The sequence below is a fragment of the Acanthochromis polyacanthus genome, chromosome 10 (genome assembly GCF_021347895.1).
Source record: "Acanthochromis polyacanthus isolate Apoly-LR-REF ecotype Palm Island chromosome 10, KAUST_Apoly_ChrSc, whole genome shotgun sequence".
NCBI lineage: Eukaryota > Metazoa > Chordata > Actinopteri > Pomacentridae > Acanthochromis > Acanthochromis polyacanthus.
Window position 1 is genome coordinate 14,499,361 of NC_067122.1, and position 22,844 is coordinate 14,522,204.

General features: G+C 39.9%; 1 protein-coding gene and 1 long non-coding RNA gene across 8 annotated transcripts in view; one reads left to right on the top strand and one right to left on the bottom strand.

Annotated features, from left to right (window-relative positions):
- The window catches only part of xpnpep2 (X-prolyl aminopeptidase (aminopeptidase P) 2, membrane-bound), a 59,955-nt gene that overhangs the window by 6,825 nt on the left and 30,286 nt on the right, over nucleotides 1-22,844 (top strand). The window lies entirely within an intron of this gene.
- Nucleotides 10,654-19,681, bottom strand: LOC127535895 (uncharacterized). The gene is made up of 2 exons (XR_007944777.1): nucleotides 19,530-19,681; nucleotides 10,654-11,216 (listed from the first exon to the last, which is right to left on the bottom strand). It is a non-coding gene; the product is annotated as an uncharacterized LOC127535895 (long non-coding RNA).

Here is a 22,844-nt window from a genome sequence, read left to right on the forward strand (position 1 = left end):
TAATTCACTCATCTAATTTGTATATCATGATGTCACCAGGCGGCGGACATATGGATTGCATAACTTTATTGATGTTTATCGATCAAGATGGCTTTTCTTGGCTCAGAATTTGTCAGATCCCTGTCTCCACGATACCCAACAGGCTTATCAAAATGTCTGATCCACTTGTGAAACTCTTCCTCATCTGTCAAGCAAACCCAGCCATCATCATCGTCATTTACGACGGGGCCATGAACGCCACTGCAGCTTCCACCATTATCAGTGCATTTTCTCCCTTGTCTGCTGCTATTTCCGCATTTTTTTTCAACCCCCGCTATCCCCCTCACCATTAGCGGTGTTCTGACCACCCCTGCTACACCCACCACGTCCCCTCCTGCCACCCCGGACCCCGTGAAGCAAAGCATCGGCTCCAGCATGTGCTGCTTGTGGACTGTCATGGCGCACCGACCAGCTGCCGTTACGCACAGACGCAGCGTCACTTTCTCTCTCACTGGACGACTGCACATCTTCATCAGAGGGTGAATATTCCTCTTCAGAATCTGAGTAAGCCATTATTTGACAAAGTACTTTGTCAGCGTTGACCAGACCTCTCTGTATGGTGAGACGGATAGTCTCAACAAGTGTCCCACAACATACTAGAGATAAGAAGTGAACGAAAACCTCCACATTACTTGGTGATCGCTATTTGTTGTGGTCTATCCGAGCCGGTCAGTGTGGGGAAAAAAGCACGTTGGGGCGGACTTTGACGTGGGGGGGGGCAAGTTGCCCCATACTTTTCGCTAGTTGAGCTGCTAAGCTGCCTGCCTGGCTAAATACTGGAGCTATGTCGAAAATTCATTTCTCCATCACTCACATGTATGAAAAGACATGAAAACAGACCCCAGGTTGAAAAAAACCGAAGTTCCCCTTTAAACAGAAAATACAATGAAGCATTTAAGAAGAAAATTAAACATTAGAAGGTGGCAAAACATTCAAAAAGAGAAACCTTAAAGATTTAATCTAAAAATTAAACATTGGGAAAGAAAAGGAAATTTTTCAAACAAGCCGATAAAACATTTGAAAAACAACAAACATTAAAAAGACAAAACATTTCAGAATCAGACATTAGAAAAGAATAAAAGGTAATGAAAAGAGCAAAACTAAACATTTAAGAAGAATCAAACTAAAGAAAAAACATTTGAAAAGACACCAGTTAGACTTTAGAAGATCAAATTAAACAGAAGAGACAATAAAACGATCAAAAAGAGCATAAACAGATAAAGGTCTGACTTTTGCTACACTTCTGCCGTGAGTGAGATTCGTATCTGAAAAATGTCTTTGAGCGATCGCGACATTGTTTGGCAGGGTGTCTTCATGAAAGAGTTTGCTCAGCGACCTATAAACTCAGCAAATGCTGTTCATGTACCTGCAATATTATATTTTTAGAAGGCTCAGCAATAGCCTGCCTAAATATACAAACTGCAAAAACATTAACATGTACTCACTGTGTACAATCGGGGCTCCATCTTGTCCACATCCTGCCAAACAATGTCGCGATCGCTCAAAGACTCTGAGGCATAGCGCCGCCTGATGGCTTGCAGACGGCGAGAACTGCCGAGGTACAGGACAGCAGAGCGGAAGGTAGCCAGCATGGACGATCCTGTGAGCCTGAGGTCAGGGAGCTAAAACCCATTCGTTTTTTAGGTATGAATCTCACTCACGGCAGAAGTGTAGCAAAAGTCACATGCAAATAAAACAGCCAATTGTGAAACCAAACCACTCGTAACTGGTGAGTTGTCGGTATTTTCTGCTGATGTGTAGTGGGATACGTAAATTTTTCAACTACGAATGCCTTTGTACGCATGGACAACTCTTATTACATGTACAAATTTTAAATTTTCAGACGACTTTTGAAGATTCCGGTTCACATTGACAAATCTCAGTTCACATAGACAAATTCTTTTACACATTGACAAATCTCACTTCGGACACATGGATTGCAATACAGACAGACAACTCTCGATTCTCATTGACAAATAGTTTTGCTACAATAATACCCCATAATAAAAACCAAAAAAATGTACATTCATGATGCAGGAATCAGGCAGTTTTTTCACTTTTTATCTTAGTTTAGTCAGAAAGATAGTTGATAATGTGTGAATCGCTGCAGCTTGTGAGCCGTAAAAGGTTTCAATCTTTGGGGCCGAGTGTCAAAGAACATTTAGAAAACAACATCAACAAAACACTCAACAAAGATTTGAACATCATTAAAGGGAAATCCAACTTTTGCATGACAATGTTTAATTAAAGGACATTTATTTCCAACATAAATGTGTGATATTCATCCTCTGGATCTTCTCTTCACATCGCCTTCCGCCTGGACTGGTTTGGTTGTGAGCATGTGCAACAAACTGCAAAACTGCACTTTAACATCAATGAATGACACTGAAGTTTAACCTCTACATAAATGAGACTGAGTCTGGATGTGCTGCTCTGTCATTAACTCCTAAGTTTAGGGAAAAGTTCAAACAAAAGAGGACAGTTCAGATAAGACTTGAGAATGAGCTTATTTTGAACAAACATCTCAGACTTTCTGAGCTTCAGCACCTCTAGCAAGATATTTTAACAACAAGCAACTCAAGAGATCCAGAAGTTGGAGAGAGTTAGCTTTAGCTGAGCCAAAGAGCATGTGGGACGCTAACCTAGCAAACATTTCAGACTTTTCTCTGTGAATTCCGAGAAATAATTTCCTATTTAATGAAAGAGCTACACATCTGAACTCAGTCTCATTAAAACAGACTCTAATTCAGTGTCATCCATCCATATTAAAGTGCAGTTACCTAAAATGTTTGTTGCATGAGCTCCAACAAAACCTGTCCAGGTAGAAGGCCACTTTGACAAACAGGAAGTGGAAGATTCCAAGCAGATTTATAGAAGGGGGAACCAGACTGTACTAAGTGTGGTCCAGTATAGAGGGGTGTTTTGTGGGTTTTTAAGGCAGATAATGATTATTAGAGAGACATTTGGAGGAGACATTCATTTGCAGTAAATGAAAGTATTTAAAATCTTGGAGTTAAACTTAGAAGAACACAAACTCCAGCAGAAAACTTTGTTGAAATGTTGTTGTTTTGTTTACAGATGTCAAGTTAAAGGAGTTTTATTCATGACGTATAACCAATTAAATCACTCCAGAAGACAGAATGACTACAGATAGATAAAGGTTTAGAGCCAAAGTAGCGCCATTTATAAATTTATTTACTACTGTAAATCAGTAAAAATTAAAATACTGATAATCAGTCAATCAGTCCACAATTACTACAATTCTACAATGTATGTTTCTTTCCTTTGACTGGTTATTTGTACAATATACGATGTATATGATGGCGTTTTTCTCATCCCAAAGACTATACTATGATGTTTTCTAAGAGACATACTATGCTACTCTGTTTGTTCTGGCCATGGACCGCTGCAATCCTCCTCTGGTGTTTTCTGGATTGAATAATTATGTTCTCATCTTTGTCAAGCCCGAATGAAAAATTAATCCATATTCTGGCTACATTACTAACAACGGCATCCATGGAGTGACCGGAAGTTAACCGACCTATCAGAAGTGCTAATGAGGTCTGCTCTAGCACAGATTATTACTGTCACACATGCAGCTTTGAAAATAAATCCTGTCCAAGACACAGAGCTTCAGCTCCATGTGAGGTCTAATGTTTCTCTGTGTGACTGTGTCTGACTTCCTCTAATAAAATCCTCCTGTTCACTGCCAGCTACAGCCACAGATATATATCTATCTACTGATTCTTATCTACAGTCCTATCTACTGATTCTCATCTACACTCACTAGTCTGGTCTGATGCAGTCTCGATGATGACTTTTCATGAGTACGTCAGAACCAAGTACAGACAGTTAGGTACTGAGAAATGACCACAGTTTTCTTACCGCAAAGGTACAGAGCTGCTCGTCTTCTCCTTCATCAGGAAACGTCTTCAAAGCTTCTTCAAATCCAAATGAAATACAATCAAAAGATCAAACTAACCTCATTGGTGCATTTAGGTGCAGTCGGGCAATGAAGTTGTGTTCATGAGCGTCGGAATTCGGAGTTTCAGTAATGTACATTTCCAACGAAAATTGTTTTTTTGGGGGGGACGGGGTTAACCCAATCAGATCACGGGGGGGGAGGGGACCACTGCCCCCCTGTGCCCCCACAGAAGATCCTCCGCTGAATTAAACACTTGCACATTTTTTCCTGTCTTATATCTCTCCCCTTATATCCCTGCTGCTTAATGGGAGAACTGAGCTGCAGGTTGTCCTGTCTGTATTTTGAATCGTGGTCTGAATGGTGTCAGGGTCGTTCTCAAACACATTTGGAGCTCATTGGTCAGTCTGGTACGATATTTAGTTTGGATTATATTCACAGCTGAGAAAACTGTCTCATAACTGTATGTTTAGCTGAACATAATCAGCATGTGCAGGGCTACTTTCTTCTCCCTGTCGCGTTATTTGTCTTTTCATCTACTCTGTCCTCTTGTCTGTCCTTTGCCTCTAAACTGTTTTCTGAATGCTGAGCTTGCTTAGCGGCTACAATGCAGAGATTTCAGCCCGATCTCACGAGGATTCGTGAAACTGTCACGTAAATTTTTGTTTCGGTTTCGTGCGCACCAACACGATTTCGTCATGTTTTTCGTGCCGCTCACCACGAAATGCGCACCAATGTATTTTAAACGGCGGACTTTTCGTGCCACTCAGAACGTATTTCAAACGAATGTGTATATTATATTTTTAAAGTAAAACCGTGGCGAATCCAACGCTATATATTGCATGACATCGTCCCTAACCATAACCCTAACCATAACCTAACCATAACCCTAACCATAACCCGGTAGTACACTTACCAATTTGCATAGGAATTTAAAGAATGTCCAACGGCCGCAAACGCGATCACACAAGCAGTATACGCCGATGGACAGCTTAGATCGCCATGAATCCGCCGGTATAAACCACTTTCAGATGTGATTACCACAGCGGGTTTCGTTGTGAGCAACACGAAAAACATTTCGTGGTGAGCGGCACGAAAAACATGACGAAATCGTGTTGGTGCGCACGAAACCGAAACAAAAATTTACGTGACAGTTTCACGAATCCCCGTGAGACCGGGTTGGAGATTTCATTGGCTGAGTAGCGTCACGTGGGATGCTAATTGGTCTGTCTGTTTCCTGAGCGATAAACAACGACGTAAACACAGGAAAAGCTGCGCTGGGATAATAGAAGCGACCCGTGATATATAAAATGTCATTACATTTACTGATTACAGGTCCGGGGGAACCTGTGACCAGCCCCACTAGACACTGGCCCACCGGACAGTGCCGGTATGCCAGATGACCAGTCCACCCTGGTCGTGATCTAAAGAAGGCCGGTCTGAGGCATGAAATTCCAGGACTGAAAATGAGTCCCACTCCGGCCCTGCTAATGTTTAATGTCTGGAAATAATTTTAGTTCTGTTTATGTTGTACTTGTATGAATAGTGGGTGCACTTCAGTTCACAGAATAGATCTTGCTATAATGCAGTTTGTTCTGGTTACAATCACCACTTTATCCTCTCCAATACTTTGTTCATGATTCTTACTACAGGGTCTGTAATGAAGCAGTAAACAAACCACTCTTTGGCCCATAGCTGGAAAGCCTGGAGTTAACAGGTGACAGCCAGCTTCACGATACCACTTATTTAGGATCACCACTGTCACTTTTAGGAAAGAGAGAAAGTCAGACAGACCTCAGGACAACGGCAACCAATATGAAGGTGGCTGCTGGCCAAGTTCCACAAACTTTTTGTGTCTCTCCCTGGACAGACTCTGGAATAATGAACTTTCATACACCATGGGATGTGCTGCCAAGAACTGTTTATTATGCTGCAGTTGTTTGGGTGATACAATGTCTTGGTGCTCATCTTGAACCTGCATCTTATCATACTGCTTTCTGCCAGCTTCTTCTGCCTCTGCCTCCTTGTGCATGTACGTACACATGGGTTAATATGGGGAATGATCTCCTTCTCTTGTGGTATACCACTACGCTGCCTCACGGTATGAATACACAGAATACTAACTAACATAGCACAGTTTTATGAGTTTCAACCTGCACTGATTGATGTCGGTTCCTGGGGGGCTCGAATTTCTTTTGTACATTGGGGGCTGACCACTACTGTCCCATGACAATTCTGTGCAGGTGAGAAAAAAAAACTACAGTAAATCCATAAAAAACATAAGTTTGCAGAATTGTTTGTAAAGTAGTTAACGCTCATGTTAAATATTTTATCCTACTGTTAGGGTGAACAAAATCCCAACAAACCAAATAGGGGACAAAGAGTAACTTTGTGTGGAAGAATGTGGGACAATTTATCAATCCTGAGAGGTCTAAAATTTAGTAAAAATGTCAAACCTAACATGTAAACACATGAGGCACATGTTCTCTGCTAAGTGTAGCGTAGACAGCAAAGGGATGTCAACCTGCACTTAGTTTGACTGACATTAAACACAGTCTCACAATGACAGTCTTCCCTGTTTTCTTTACAGTTAATGGATAAAAGTTGGATTTTAGAAAAGTATGTCCTAGTAGGACATGGGCCAGACAATGGAAATGCTGTGTAGTTCTGCATAGAATCGAATACCTGGTCACAATGAATTCAGTGAATGTTTGCCGAGTTAAAAATATGCAAAATTTATCTGTTGCACCCTGTTTTAAACTATAACCGGAGTGAAGAGTTTAAACATTGTGGGCAATACATTTTGTTGGTACTTTCATCTTCTGGTCCTCAGTTGGTAAACTCTGCAAAGGATCAAAGTTGCACATTTTGATACACCCGTAGAAGTAATTTCCTTTGATGAAAAAGAGAAAGTTGATAATAAGAGGACACTACTTTAATATCTTCATCTCTCCACCTATAATTCTTTGAGAATGTTTGTCCAGTAAATACGAAGCTTCCACCTGCAGCTGGGGACTAGCAACTTCCTTTGCTGGTTATCTGGGAAATGGTCCTTCCACTAAATTATTAAGGACATGATTCTCTGTCGAGTCATGGATTGTCATTTTCACATTAGGTTATGTGCAGATTATACAATATGTCCTCAATAGAGAACGCCAGAGGTGCTGCTTAAACAAAAGGCCAGCTGTTTTCCTCTATTTCCAACTTGAGTGGCTGCTAATTCCAGCCACATATTGACCAAAGAGACAGGATTCGGATAGTGAAAAAAAATGTTGAACTATTCCTTTATTGACTCACCTTCTTCTGATCAATTAAGAGTTAGTCTAAGCTAATATTTTAGCTGAAAAAGTATTGCCACTTCAGAGTCAAAATGTATTTTGCGAACTTTGTTTTTAGCATGACTTTTTACCGAAAAAAAGCCACCTAAATGTTTTTGATGGGACGCTGCAGAAAAAGATGTGTGTGCATTTGGGTGAATCTTGAGACATCATTCATTAGTTTTGCTCAATTCGCAAACTGTTCCACACATATCTCACAAATAAACTTCCCTGTCTCCTATTTATCCACAGCTAACTGCGCAGTAAATGGAAAACTAGCACTGCAATGCAACTCTTTGTGTCTCTTTGAGTGTGAACATGAACAAGCATAAATCTGCATTACTGTGAAACTGGGTTGTAAGTCTTTGGAGGTGCATAATGTGAGCAGAGCCAACAACATGGTTGGTTGTTGATAATGAGAGGGGCATAAGATGGGATTCCATTGTTACTTGATAACATCAGTGGGGAAAAATAGGCTGAAACAAAGGAACCATGATGCTACACAACAGAACAACTTTCAAAAACAAATGCAAAAAAATTGATCATTGTCTTCTTTCAGTGTTGTCCTTTGCAATACTTGCAGGCTGGATACCTCAGCTTCAGACTGAGAATTAGAAAGGTAGGATACAGAACACATCCTCCAAGATATGGTTCATGATGAAGAAAAAAAAAATCATCAGACATTTAAAGAAAACAAAGCAACTATGCCATTTTCACAGATATGTTTTTATTTGTCAAACTGAAAGAGCTTTTGTTTGAAGCAATGTCTTTTTTTGACTGTACACAGTTTCTCACTCTCCTCTGCAGGCTTGAACCTAACCAGTATTATAATAGGTACGTTTTCTAGATAGTGGTCGACACTCAGACTGAGGAGGTAAGAAATAATATGTGAACAGTTGACGTACAAATACAAAGACAGGATGAGGTTCCACTTTTCTCCCTTTTGGACTTGTGAGATGAAGTTTTACAATGCACAAGACAACTGATGGTGAGTACAAAGTAAAGGCTATTAGATCTTTATGATATGCAAGAACATAATGTGCCTGTGGACATCTTTGTTATATTGTACTGTTCAAACTCATACATCATGCAAACTTCCTCAAAGCTTTGTAGCCGGCCTGCTCCGTGATAAATGCTCACAGGAAGCGAACTACAAAGATCAATCAGAGCCGTTGCTGGCCAAGATACAGCTATTTGGCAACAAAGAATTACAGTCAAAATTTAAGAAGACAAAACAATCTGTGAGAGATAATCTATTTAATCTTATCCTGTGTCCATGAACCTACTGAGTGATAGTCACTGATTCACACCAATAACAACTTTCACATATTGGTAATGTGCAGCAAAGTCTTTCAGTGTAACTTACACGAGTAAACTTTTTTTAAAACATCCCTATCTTAAGACACATAAGGGCCATGGTAGTATGATATATCATCTACTGTGTATCGCATTGCAATTTGCCAAACCAGAGCACTACTGGCTATGCTCCCTTCCAGTTATCCAGGTAATCAAAAAACATTTTTCTTGTGTTTGCAGATTTCATCTGATTATTTGTCAGCTGCAACAACATTTATGCTGGTGGCGCGACAGCATAAAACGTAGCAGGACGTTTTTACTTGCTGTGCTTTTCACAATTTTGAATGTAGGATTAAGTCCAAGAATGTCTGATTCCAGTTTTTGCTTTTATTCATTAAATATAACGAGATGAAAATAATAGCGGCGCTCTTGTATGTCCAATCCTGTCAGGCAATCGAGACTATTGAGGGAGGCTGACGCTTTAAATAAAACCACTTTCCTGTTAATGTCCTGCTCTTTCAGGCTGTGCTGCAATCTCACGATAAATAAACTGCAGTCCAAAAATGAAATGATTAGTTTGTTAAGGGACTGTAAGCTGACAAGTCTTAAGTGAAATGTGAAGCATAAAACGTGGCTCCTTTCAGGTCTTATTTATAGCGCTCGAGAGCTTTGGGATAACTAGTGAAGAGTGGAAACCACCAGAGTAATCCAGGCCTATTTTTAAGTCGTGTGGAATGGCCTTTAAGTTTCAACACTGCTGCGACACCTCAGTCTTGTTTACTTTCATTTATCTAACCAGTCAAGCATCACCGTTCATTCACCACAGAATGCAACCAACAGCAGCTACTTTACAGTGAAAACTGCATGAGCAAAATGTTTTCCTCAGGTTGGCATGACAGCATTCTTTATCCTCCTGTAACCTTAATGATTCTAAGTATTTAAACACCCACAACTATTTCAGCATGCAGAGAGCCGCTGTCATGTCAAGTGGAAATACATTCAAGCACTTTAACAGTTAGTTTATAAACTATTTTAATCCAGTAATGATAATGACTGATTACTGTGAAATAAAGACACTTTCCATATTTAATTTGGAGTTCTGTACTGTTACCCATGGCTCATCATCATCATAGGTTTGAAATAATTCTTCATATATATACTGAATATATTAGTAATATTGGACATTTGCTCTCTTCTGCAAATACAGAAATTATTTAAGGTTCTTAATTATTCATGTCAAAGAAAATGAACGAAAAAAGGCATTCAGCAATTGAATTCTGTATATTTTACGATTTAAATAGTTGTTCACTCATGTTTTCTTTAAATAATAATACACAGAAATCTTCATAGGTGGCCTAAAATTATACATTGTGGGTTATTATGACTGACATCTATCCTGAGCTTTTTAATTGATTCAACTGAGATCTCCGAGACGACACGAGGACATTAAACACGGATTTTATGAGTCTGACAGCTGAGACAAAAGAAACGAAACACTGAAATAATACAAAAAAAAAACAAGCACAAACAATATTACCAATATCTTAGAAAAAGTCTAGCGATAATCAAATTGTTACAAAAGAAAGGAAACTCCTGATGAGAGCATTAAAACATTTCAACTAGGTAGAGCCTATAAGCCTCAGTGTCAGTGCTGCAGTGCCACTTTCAACTGCAGTGCTTGTTTATTGTCTCACATATCAGTCATCTTTAATAAGCTTTTGCAGTGTGTTGTAATGTTTCAGAACTATTTAAAAATGCACATAAAAATAGGTTCCCTAAATCAAAGCCATTTTGCTCTCAGGGCTGGAGATTTTAAATGATTCGTCATAATATACATTTATAATTCACGCACCATGCAATTTCTTAGTCTTTTACATATAATACAAGAGAATTAATAGTGTTCTGATTGATGTAGTAATGCCAGTGTCCATTAGCGTAAAAGCATGGCTTGAGGAGGTGTAGTAATCAAAGTAAAAATATATTTGATAATGTGATAAAATGCCATCTCTACATGGCATTTTAGACCGTTTTTAGTTATGGTATGAAGTTGGTTAATCATGTCCAATGAAGCACGACAGACAGATTTCACATCTTTGTTAAAAAGTGACACTGTACAATAGCTTCCATGGCAACAAGGTAAAACCACAGTGAGACCCCCGTTGTGACTCCGCTCCCCAATCCCACCCCTCCAATATATATTATAGAAGTTCATTCCAAACAGCGATGGCAAATCTTGAGAAGGAATAAAAAGACAAGGATCACGCTTTAAATAGGAAACGAAAAGACAAAAGTGGAACGGGGGGGGGGGGGTAGGTTTTTAAATCATTGTACAAAAGAACAAACAGCAACCCACCACAACCAAACACTTATTCTTGAAAAAATCCATTGGAAATTGATTTCTTTTTACAGGTTGCACAGTTTATTTCTGAAGCGCTGACGCTCCAGTATGCCGAGGGACAGGGGATGATGGCGAGAAAGACGGAGGAAAGGACTTCACTCTTCCTCTGTGCATCCGAGTATTTCTACACGCAAAGTGATCCTGCCATACCATGACCAGGGAAGGATCCGGACGAGCCGGGCGTAGATGGTGGGTCTATCACGTTCTTTCTGTGCGTGTCGTTGTCAAAGTTCCCCTGGAATACCTGCAATAATGGCAACATGAAGCAATTATTAGTTTTTCAGGGGAATGAGAACTGTATCGAATTAGATTTTTGTGTTGGCCCTGAAATCTCTTAATCCAAGATCTTTTTTTTAATGCTGACTTTTAGGGGCCTACATGTGCAAAAATACTTTTTGTGAAAAACCACAATAAACTAATCTGATAAGTTTTCATCGGGAGGGAGGTGCAGAACATTTTTGGTGCATTTCTTACATGAATTCTCCAAAGTGCTACCTTGAAGCCCTTCTGCCTGAATGAAGCGCAGCCAATCACAGCTTCAATTCAAACACTGGCCAGACAAGAGAACAATCCCTGAACTCAGTCCTTTTCTTGGTATTTTTCTTTTTCATGCACCACACATGTGAGCACATCAGCAGTTATCCTCTGGGGAAGATTGTGCATTGTTAAAGTGGCACAGCTGGAGGTAACACCTTCACAATTAATGAAAACATTCAGCTGCTGCTCCTCCTGCTCGCTGAATGGTGTTAATAACACGCACCTCAGGTTCGCTGGTCTTCTTGTCTCTCGGTTTTTGTTGAAAGGAAAAAGGGCTTTGGGGGATGCCAGAAATATTGCTGCAAAAGAAAGCTCTGCTTCTCCAGTACTGACTCCATAAACATGTTGCGCCTCAGACTAATTCTGGACCAACACGCCCACGCTCATCATATAGCTGCTGTTATATTGTTTTTGAGAGGACTAACAATACAATCAGGATCCTTGAGATGAGTTCAAGGGCTGAACAACTACCACATGCAAACAAGCATAATTATCAAACTGGGACACATGCTGTATTACTAATTATTGGAAACTTTAGTGTGTGCTTTAAAGACAGTAGGAAGAATAAAGTATAGAGGGAGGAATGTATCTACAGGCAGTGCTTTATTGAAGGATATTATCATTTCAATTAAACGGATATGATTATGCTTGTATAATTGGTATGTAATGGGATTCAGTGTTGTGCGGAATGGAAAAATCAGTGGGCTACATCCGAGCAGGTGCCGGAAACAAGGATTGATATTTTTTTGAGCACATTTCAGCAAATTCTCTTCGAAACATTCACCCAAGCGTGAAGAGTTTAGGAGAAAAGTGTTTAGATTTTGAGTGGTTGGACAGAAATAGTCACATACTGTACAGTATGTCCAAAAAAATGAGATCAGCTTCATTTAAATATCCCCTGAATGTCTAAATGTTCACAATGTTGCAGTCAGCTATGCTTCATGAAAACATATTGCTTGAGATGCAAAGCACCTTCCTATTCACCGGTATCGTGACAGTATGAGAAATAAAGCCTGTAAATGATACATTCAGTATAAAAATGCTTGCAAGCTCCAGGCCATTTATAAGAGGCAAGAGGGAAATGACACATTGATGAATCCACATATTGTATAAAAACTTAAGTGAGGACTCTTTTTTAAAGCAATATGAAAGAACATTATCGAACAGTAAAACGAAAGTTAAAGAGGAAAATCAACCTGGCATGCTTATCCTTTTATAAAAGCCACTAATCAATTAACTGTTCAGATTGAACTTAAATCGAGCTAATAGACGAATCTCACAGGAAAAAAAGTGACTGTTTTTCATTTAATGTGGTTTTCCGTCACAGAAAGCCACATAATAATTCCACTTTTTGTGATTATTTAGAAGTATGTAATCGCTTCAATAATAGCTCTGATGAGTTTTTTATACTCCTGCGTGTTTTTAGGCTATTTAGCTTAATGTTAGTGCTCAGAAATATGTGCAAGATTAAAATGGGAAATAAGAATAGAATTCATTGCCATAAAATAAAGATAAAATTGTAAAGATCCCATTTAAGACACTGCATTGCTCAGATGCTAGTTTTTCGGATGTTGGATACTTGCATGGAAGTAACCATCTCTGATCAACATGCAACAACGTGGCAATCAATCACATCTCTGCCTCTTGTCCATGTATGTTTTCTAATAATATGGTTGTTGTGTAATTCTTTATTTGGCGTGGTTGAGCTTGTCGTTTTCTGTTCATTTTCACGCTTTTTTCTGAGTTCTCCTTAGTGAAAACTAAAGCTAAAAATCATGTGACAGGTGTCGTCTTTTCATTACTTTCCTTATTTCACGTGTGTAATGCAAACGATTGCAGGTCGCCTTTTTCATCCTACATTCTTTTCTATCATTTTCTTCTGCAGTGAAAACCATTCTCTCCCCTGTCCTTCTCATCTACAAAGAGCTCAGAGTGTAGCCAGACAAGGTTTGTATCTGCAGACGAGCAAACAACATTACATCACATTCATTGCATTCTCTTCTCTATTATTTTTCTGCGATCGTTCATGTTTTTTCCATACGTCTAGAATCTCAAAGAACTTAACATGAACATACAACATATTCCAGGTTTCCTGTAGCTGTTTTTAGAGTCTGTACCTGAATATAATCACTTTTCTGTTCTTGTATACATTGCAACATTTTGACACACACTCATGAGGGAGCCCGAAAATGGATAAGGTTTAATAAATACATTTTAGATAACCAACTAATGAGTTTGGGGATGATAATGTACCAAATGTCACAGAATAATGTGAACACATTTTTCACACAGCCTCTGGCATTTCAACAAAACAAGGAGAGACATAACTGAATTTTGGAGAGCATTTCAAATTAACTTTCTGAACTCTTGTTCCCATCCTGCCTATTTATGTCTCTTTTAATTACCAAGAACAAAAACATGATGTTGAACGAGTATATAAATACAATAACACATGAATTATCATTACTTTTTTTCCAACAAGGGAGTTTTAGGGCTTATGCTTAATGTTGACCCAGTAAATTGCAGTTTGACGCGGCACCAACATTTGCTAGTCTGCAACCAGGAACCACCTACGTCAAGGGGCTGAGGGTGGAATCACTGTAAACTTGTGGATGCGGTTTTGAAAAACAGCTTTCTCCCAAAAAACAAAAAGAAAACTAGAGCTTCAGTCTGGGCATGAAATGGAAGCAGCAGCACGCGGAAAGTCAATGAGGTCATTATTTCATCTCATTTTCTCTGCCGTCTGATGCTTTAAGATCAGCGTTTGTCGTTTATACACGTCACTGCAAATGCCGGCGCATAGAGCGGCATTCACAGACATGGAGTGCTGTTTGCAAAGGTGTCTATAAATGTCAACCGCTGATATTAAAACATTGAATGGCAGGCAAAATGAGATGAATAATGACCTCATCAGCTTTCCAGCAGTAGTCTTGGATAAAAGTTTAGAAGAAAATACTGGGATCTTTAATAATGAAACAGGTGTTCACGCAGACGTACACAGCAAGTAATGATGTTTCTCTACGGTGGCTCCACTCTGGAAGAGCAGCAGCAACTGCTCAGAGCTAAAATTTGGTTTTCAAGATGGAAAGGGAATATATATAGGCTGTTTGTTAGCAACGGTCCAGTCCATTATCAGCACAAACGACAAGACAGCATGTGGTTTTGGATTATAAAGGTATTTTTGAGGTTACCTACCAAGCCTCGCACCTGTTTTACTAGTTTTTGATATTTCCCAGCTGCACATTGCTTATATTGATAGAATTCAATGTATCATGAAATAAAGTCATCACAGGCCATAACTTTCTCTGAACCATTCTGTTTTGATCCTTCTTTTCACCTCCTTAAAGTGTTTGTAACGGCAAACATTTGACAATGGGAGGAGAGAAATGTGTCAGTTGCAGGAGTCTTTCATGACTGGAATGTGACAACCAGGGCACATAATAGCGCAATATAAAAGGCAGGACAGGAAGGCCATAAAACCAGCAGGTGATCCAATATGACAGGGATCTCCGCGAGACTGTCTGGGGACGTGCACGCTGTCAGTCAATGTTGCTAAAATAAACTCTCTGCAACAGGGTATGTGAAGAATCACAGGAAAAGGACAAATGGTGTGAGGGTGGGGAAAAAAAGAACAGTGGTGAGCGAGTGATGAAAGTATCCTCGACAACAACAACAACACACCGACAAACAAGGTGCAGTGTAGAAAACAGTTTCAGAAGTGACTGGACATGAGAACAAAACGTAATTTTGACTCATTTAGTATTACAACTGGAACCTATCCAAATCTGAGATAGTCCAGTTTCTCGGGCAGACAAAATATTTAAATAATCATATTTCCAGATAAAAACGCACAGTGGGATGAATATTGCTTTTTCTGCTCTCATGTGGCTGGAGGAACTGAAAATGTGGCATTAATTTTAACATTTCTGTATTGTTAGATTGTATTTTTGCTCATTTCTATTGTAAAAGCAACCAACACCTTCAAAAATACAATATATTGGTCAGCTGACATTGGCCTACCACAGATTATTGGCATTGGTATGTATATGACCATGTGTGCAGCACATGCAGCAGAGCAGTCGGTGGTACGGAGTAAAGTGGTGCCATCCGTTGGAAAGTTACAACAATGACTTTATCATTTCAACCTTCTGAGAAAATATTTTCCTAATTATTGATGCCTTTGCTTTGTCTATTGAAGCTGCAATTAATGTGAACTGATTATTCATAGTTTAATGATTGAGTTAGACAGAGCCAGTGACAGAGCCTATGATTACTGTAGCTAAATTTATGTTCTATTAAACGGAGTAAAAACAGATTCACCTGTGTCCAACTGAGTATAAAAGAGGCAACTACTGCAGCTGAAGCCTGAGCTGCTGTGTTTGACCTGTGGTTAGCCTGTTCAACATCAGCCCTGACAGGAAACAGACGAAGAGCCACCTGCAACTGACAGGTGGAGCCACCTAATGTTTCTGATACAGCTAACTGAAACACTTTTAACCTTAAAACTGCTGCTGCAAGTCACACTGCTGATAATCCCAATGAAAAGGTAATATCCAACGAGGGGGAGTTGTGTATTACATGTTTTAGGATAAAAATGTAGTCAGATATGAGGGCGCAAGTTATGTCTCACTTCACTGTGTGGAAGTAGATTATCTAACATCTTCAGACTGACCCAAGAGCCACAACTTTGCTCCTAACTATGATTTTGCAGGCGGGTAGAGTCAGAAGGACATATTGCTTGGTGAGGCCTCGAGTGCCTCTGGAGCTAAAACACTGACCATACTCCATTATTTAAACCTGCCTGCACAGGTCAAGGGATCGGGTCGCTCAGATCTTTTTGCTCTCTGCCCTCATGTTGCCTGAGCCGGCTGCGGTGCTACCAGGAATCTCAGCTATGTCTTCACTGAAAGGTCAAGAGCAGCCTGCCAGCTTAGAAGAGGCAGTTACACTCAATCAGACTGAAACGCACAACAAGACCACTTCTTCTAAGAGGTTGGCCATATTATGGTTATCTAGTGATGTGTTTTCTAATCCTGAAGTGCGCCAAGGCATGCGGCTAACATATTCTAGGACTGTAGAAAGCGATAACTGAGCATTAGTGGTTAATCCTCAAAATGATTGTATTCACAGCTATCTAACAGTCAGTTACCCTGTGACCCGGAGGGAATTGAAGGCTCTCATGGCTAATTAACCCCATGTCACCTGAGCGAAACACTATTAAACATAAATCAATTACTTTTGTGCTTGACTGCCCCCATCAACAGACTGTGTAAATATTGACACCCATGACAGGGTTGGAACACAGGACTAGGCAGCATAGCGACACAGGTGTGGAAAGGTGTGTTGGAATGCACCCGAGCCAATATATATAAAATTACGGAATGTATCCTTGTTTAATTATGTTTAAAAAACGTTCAGTATTGTGGGAGCTAATGGGGATCCTAATAACAATAAACAATACTTGTCTCAGCTACAACCGCAGTACACAGGTATTTGGGATTTGTTTGAAAAGAAAAGGCAAAGAAAGCAGTCTATAGGTTTTGTAGAGGGATACTGTTGTTTGCGTGCCGCTGTGCCCTGCTTTGACAACATCTGTATTCTGACAGAGCCTCCTCTCTCAATCTAGATCTAACTGCCTGCAGCCTCTGCCACACAGGAGCTGGAGGGGGGAGCTGAGAAGAATACTTACAAGCCTCTACCGCTGTGTTCGAACCAGACACACACACACACACACACACACACACACACACACACACACACACACACAACACACACACACACACACACACACACACACACACACTTTCACAGTATATCCCTGCCAAGTCAAGCATTGTGGTGTGGCAGGAGGAGCCTCGGGAGTCCAACAGCCAAATGTGTCCTCTAGCATTAATGGCTGCTTCAGCTGACTGAAGGGGGAAAACACCTTGAAGAATCATACATCTGAACAGACACTCGTCTCCGTCTAGGGACAAGCTGATTGACATTCTCAGAAGTCTTGCTAAACACGCCTGCCCTCTAATACGGAGCACACATATTCAGATCGACTGCCTATCCTTGGTTGTACTCTGAATATACAGCAATAACAACACAGGGAACAACACAGAAGCTTATGGCGGGTTTGTATCACGCATACAGAGATATTTTTGACAAAACGTAAAGCTTGAGAAAAATGTGCTTTTTTTTTTGAAAATGAGATTCAAAAATAACATACTAGGTCACTGAGACGTCACAAAGACTTTTCTCTCCCTCCCTTGAATCTTAGATAATTCTTTCCAGGCCCTTTGAGGGCATCCGCTGGTCAGCTTTGAGATTGATTGAGTAAAAATCATGCTGAGCATGCATTGGCCTCTATCCAAAGATCGTCATAGGTGCTATAAACACCTCAAGCAATGGATTTGAACTGCAGAAATGGAAAAAAATATTTCGGAGCATCAGCTTGAATAAAGGCGTAAACCGAGGGCAACTATTTTCCTTAATAAAGTGCTGCTTTAGATCTATGCCTCTAGGCCAAACAAAAGAAAAGTCTTTCTATCAGAAAATCTCACTGCTAAATGGCAATTGAAGCTAGCACTTAATATACTGCTAAGAATCAGTTTTTATGAGAAGCCAGAAAGTCACAGCTGAGGCTTTTATGTGCACAGACTGGAGGGCATGGACTGCAGTTGAACTATGAAATCAAGTATGACGGAAAATTAGCAACTAATGATTTGAGGCTCTCAAAAAACAATCCACCAATGAATTACTATTTTAAATAGAAGAAATTTCCATTAATAAAGCTTTGATAAAAATCTGGACTAAAGCTGAATCTAACAAATAAATGCATCTTTAACTATTAATGAAATAGTATGAATCTAAGCTTTAACTTTTAGTGGTTGCTTGATTTGTAGCACTTGTTTAACCTTGTATGAGAGGTTACTGAGCCACAAAAAACATTCTGCTCAAGCATGAAAACATTCTCTCTGCATCTGAATATCTTATAAGCAGTGAGATTTGAGTTATCTGTACTAACTTTTCCATTTGGTCACAACAAATTATTCACAACTACAAGTCTTTCAATTAAATGGGACATTGTTTAGACAGTTAAACAGCTGGACTTTGTTTTTATATTAAAAAGGTGTTCATGCAAAAGCCTTCCACAAGTTTTAAAAGATAATTAGCGTATTAATATGCTCAAATTGTGTTTAAGGCATCGAGGCAAATTTAAATTCCATTTCAGATTCAAATAAATTACAACAGCAGTGTATGATACTGTAGATAATTTTTGATCTCAGTGCACTTGGATTCTTGAATTTTCATAGTTGACACATCAGCATTACGTGAATTAAAAGAAGTAGCTTATCTTTAAATAACACAAGAGGGGAAAAAAAAGTAAACAGCTCCCCTGCCACCAGTATCTGAAAGACAAGAGGCTTCAGTTTTAGCTGTAACCCTGTGCCTGCAGCTCTTCAGATATCAGCAGAGAGGCTGGTGCAGCTCTGCACCGTCTCTGCTGTCGTGGGCGATTGGAATGGACATGTGTATTCTGTTGAAGGCCCGGTAAACAAGATTTTCAGCATAGCACTGCCAGGCCAGGTTGACAGAATGGTCTTATCTGATCCCATACCAAAGGGAGGCAATAGGACAGACCAGCCAGGCTCCCTTTGAGCCACAGATAAGAAGATGTAAAGGGAAGTGGAGAGCAGAACAGACAGTCCCAAAATGGACACTTTCACAGTTCATACCTGTGTTTTGACACTTGCTGCTTTGTATTTTTGTCTGCTTCAGGTCTGTATCCTTCCTGTGCATTTTCTGCTTTGACGCTGTCTACCTAGAATACCCCTTTCCTTGTTGGTGGGATAGAATTCAAACCTTCCATGCTCACACTATCCACAGGTGTATGGTTCCATTTCAAAATGTGCTTCTAGGTATAGATTACTGTTATTCTTTAAGGTTTAGTTGTCTATATTATTATAGATGTACACTCAACTTTTTAACTTGTGTTTTATCAAAGTCATTATGCAGTGTGAAGACAACTTACCTTATCCTTCCCTTGCTTCTCATCTTGATATACACTCCACCGCTCTCCATCATTACTGTAAGCGATTTGTATGAGCCAACAAACTGGACATGACCAAAGTCTTTAGCTCCCTGGGTGATGATCCCCGTGACCTTGGTTGGCACACGCAAGTCCACCTGAGAGGGGCAAAGGCAACAGAGTAGAATGTTTTAATTGCTTAAGAAACTTAGCAGGTGAAAAAGTGTCACATATGCTACTCTTTACAACCCAGTCAGCATCTTTTTCTTTGTTCCAGTGTCATCACAGGATTTACTGTTAGAAAGACACTGGGTGCAAGTCAAGTCAGTTTCAATTATTCACAGAATATTGAACAACAAGGCTAAGTCCACAACCCTCGCCTCAGCAAAACAGAAACTGCACGCTGCCAGCAGCTTCTGAGACACACACGCTCCATTTGGGTTAATTTTTAATAGGATCTCATTTTTGCAAACAATTTACTGCGCAAGGGTTCTAGGCAGTAAATACACAAAACTGTTACTTTTATTGACATTTTAGGGCTCAATTATGCTTCATTATTTTAAAAAGTGCCTGACACTATTGAGATGAGACTAAAACAAAGTTAAGCTGAAACTCCAGAATGCATGAAAACAAGTCTATCCGCCTCACTCTACATTAAGGAGAACATACTCTGCAATTACCTATGCCTAAAAGGGGTCAGGCTTCTTCCTCAGAAAAAATCCTCCACCATGTTAATTATGTCAAATAAATAATGCATGAGAACAATCTAAAGTCGAAGTTAAGTGGACGGCACTGTCTACCAACATTGGCAATACAGTGCATGTGCAAAACATAACTCATGCGGTAATGGAAGATCAAGGGCAGTTTTCTAAAATAAATCCTCGCACTGATCTTTCAAAAAGCATATCGCAGCGGGTTGTGTTGTATTTTGAGCTTATACCACACAGAGAAAAATGTCCATCTCTGTAGTACATTAAAATGGAGTTCATTGTTGTTTTTGGGCACACAACAAGCATCCAATACTTCTATATATCAAAAAAAATATGAGAAACTAAAGTAAGAAACTGCCATAATTGCTGAGTATTCACTGTCTTCGAAGGAAACATCTCTTTCTATCATCAAGACAAACCATAAATAATTAATAGCATTGGCCTGGTGATATAATAGCCTAAATGTCACTGTAAACTGTCTTGCTTATCACATAGATCAATGCAGCACCAATTTGACATCAATACGGATGAAAAACGAGCTTACACTTGGCATTTTGCTGTGACACAGATAGAGGCAAAATTTTAGAAGCACACAGAGAGCATGAGAGAAACGTAGCACATAGATTTATTTCTGCTGCTGAATATGCTGTACACAACGCTGAGACAACTATACATCACACTAATTGGCCTGGTCACAGGCCAACATATACTGTGTCACACTGCACTGACAAAACAAAATGGAACCTTCTGGTAGATTAAACAAATAAAGCAAGTGAACTAATGCGTGTGCTATGGCTTCAGCTTCATTTCATTTCTTCTGACAAACTGCAGAAACACTGCAGTGAATCTTGACACATTGCACCATACTTTTGTTGCCTGAAACAATTATTTTTTATTGAGCAGTGATGAGTTCACTCAGGAGTTTCATCTCTCATAAGGTTTCAACAATGCTCAGGAGCTTTTCTTCTTGCCAGCTACTTTCAGATCGAGGACGGTTCCTGGATAGTATCGAGGCCTTCCTAAATGCTGACATCCTGCTGTGTACATAAGCAGGCATAGATCTGCGTCCTGACACACATGTAGACAAAGCCTTCGCTACAACAAAGCAAACTCTTCACTCTCTAAACGGCAGCAAAGTGCCTCCCAGTTCTCCATTTGAGAGATGTTAAGCTAATGAAAGTAGGACAAAAGTTTGCGTGTAGACATCATTCATCCTTAACGATGCTGTGGTTACAGGTATGCAATTATGCAGATGCTGCACACTATGTATGCACGCTTCATTTGTTGTGAATGCACTATTCATGAAGTTTCACCTTTAAATGACTCTGCCTGTGCTTCCATTTTAGTGCACGCTGCGGTTTCTGAATGCAGGTGTGGTGGCAGCAGAGTGGACTATTTTTCCTGTGATGTATATGAACACCTTTAAACAACAGCCTGTTGTAATGACAATAACGTCACAACATAACCCCCCGGATAAAGGGGCTGGAGAGTAATGGCGCAGGGGGCTGCTTGGTTTGATTCAGAGGGCCATGACACCTCGCATTGTGAGGCTTTGATTACGCTCAGTTGCAGAACATTGAGGTAATCTCGTTCTACCAAAGCAGTCAAGTCTGCCACCAAAACAAAGCATGCTTGAAGGGAACCTGTAATTGCTGTCACAGGTAGCGGTCAAAAAATACGACGCCCTAGTGACCCAGCTCTCAACACTTGATGGCCCAAACTGAATTAGGGAGCGAGATAGCTTGTTAAAGCAAGGCCTCTCCTCGAGCCCCCACCGTCTGTTTCTTTCTTCCATCACACACTCAACCCCCGCTCCCTCCTCCGTGAGCTTTTAACCCAGACAAACGAGGAGTGTGTGAAGTCTTTGTAGCAATCTCTGAACGCTGGTGGCAAAGATGTTCCGAAGAAATGAAACACAAGAATCAATTTCGGATTTTGCTTCTGCGTCTGAGATTACAAAATAAGATTCATATGGCTCTAATCTAAGCTCCTAGTTTTCCCCAAAATACACAAACACATCCGAAAGGGAGACAGGGTCAATTACATTTTTGTACTTTTCTTTGATGAGCTGCGACGTTTGAGCACTTGTGCCACAGAAACACTTACCACTGCTGCTCATTAAGACGGGAGTTGGTGTGTAACTCACATGTGCCTATTTGAAGTGGGATCGTCACTGCAGGATAACGAGATTAATGCAGTGAGAGGCGGTTTTATAAGGAGCCCAATGACGCCTGATTTCCAATTGGTGACATGTAACAGTAGTGACAATATGCGGGCTATTTCTCCATCAATCCACACTTTTTTTTTTTTTTGCGAGTGTGTGTGTGTGTGTGTGTGTGTGTGTGTGTGTGTGTGTGTGTGTGTGTGTGTGTGTGTGTGTGTGTGTTTAATCAATTTCTATGTTATTCAAATAATCAGGGTTCTCTTGTTGTACTGTTGAAATAGGATGAATTTCTGTGGAGTACATAATGGTAGTGGTAGTTCTGGTGGTGAGTGATTTACAGAGACATTTAAAACAAAAAATCACAAGACTAATAGTGATAAAAATAATCAAACCAAGCAATATAAATTCAAAAATTGTGTAAGCCAGCAGTCCTATTTCCTTCTT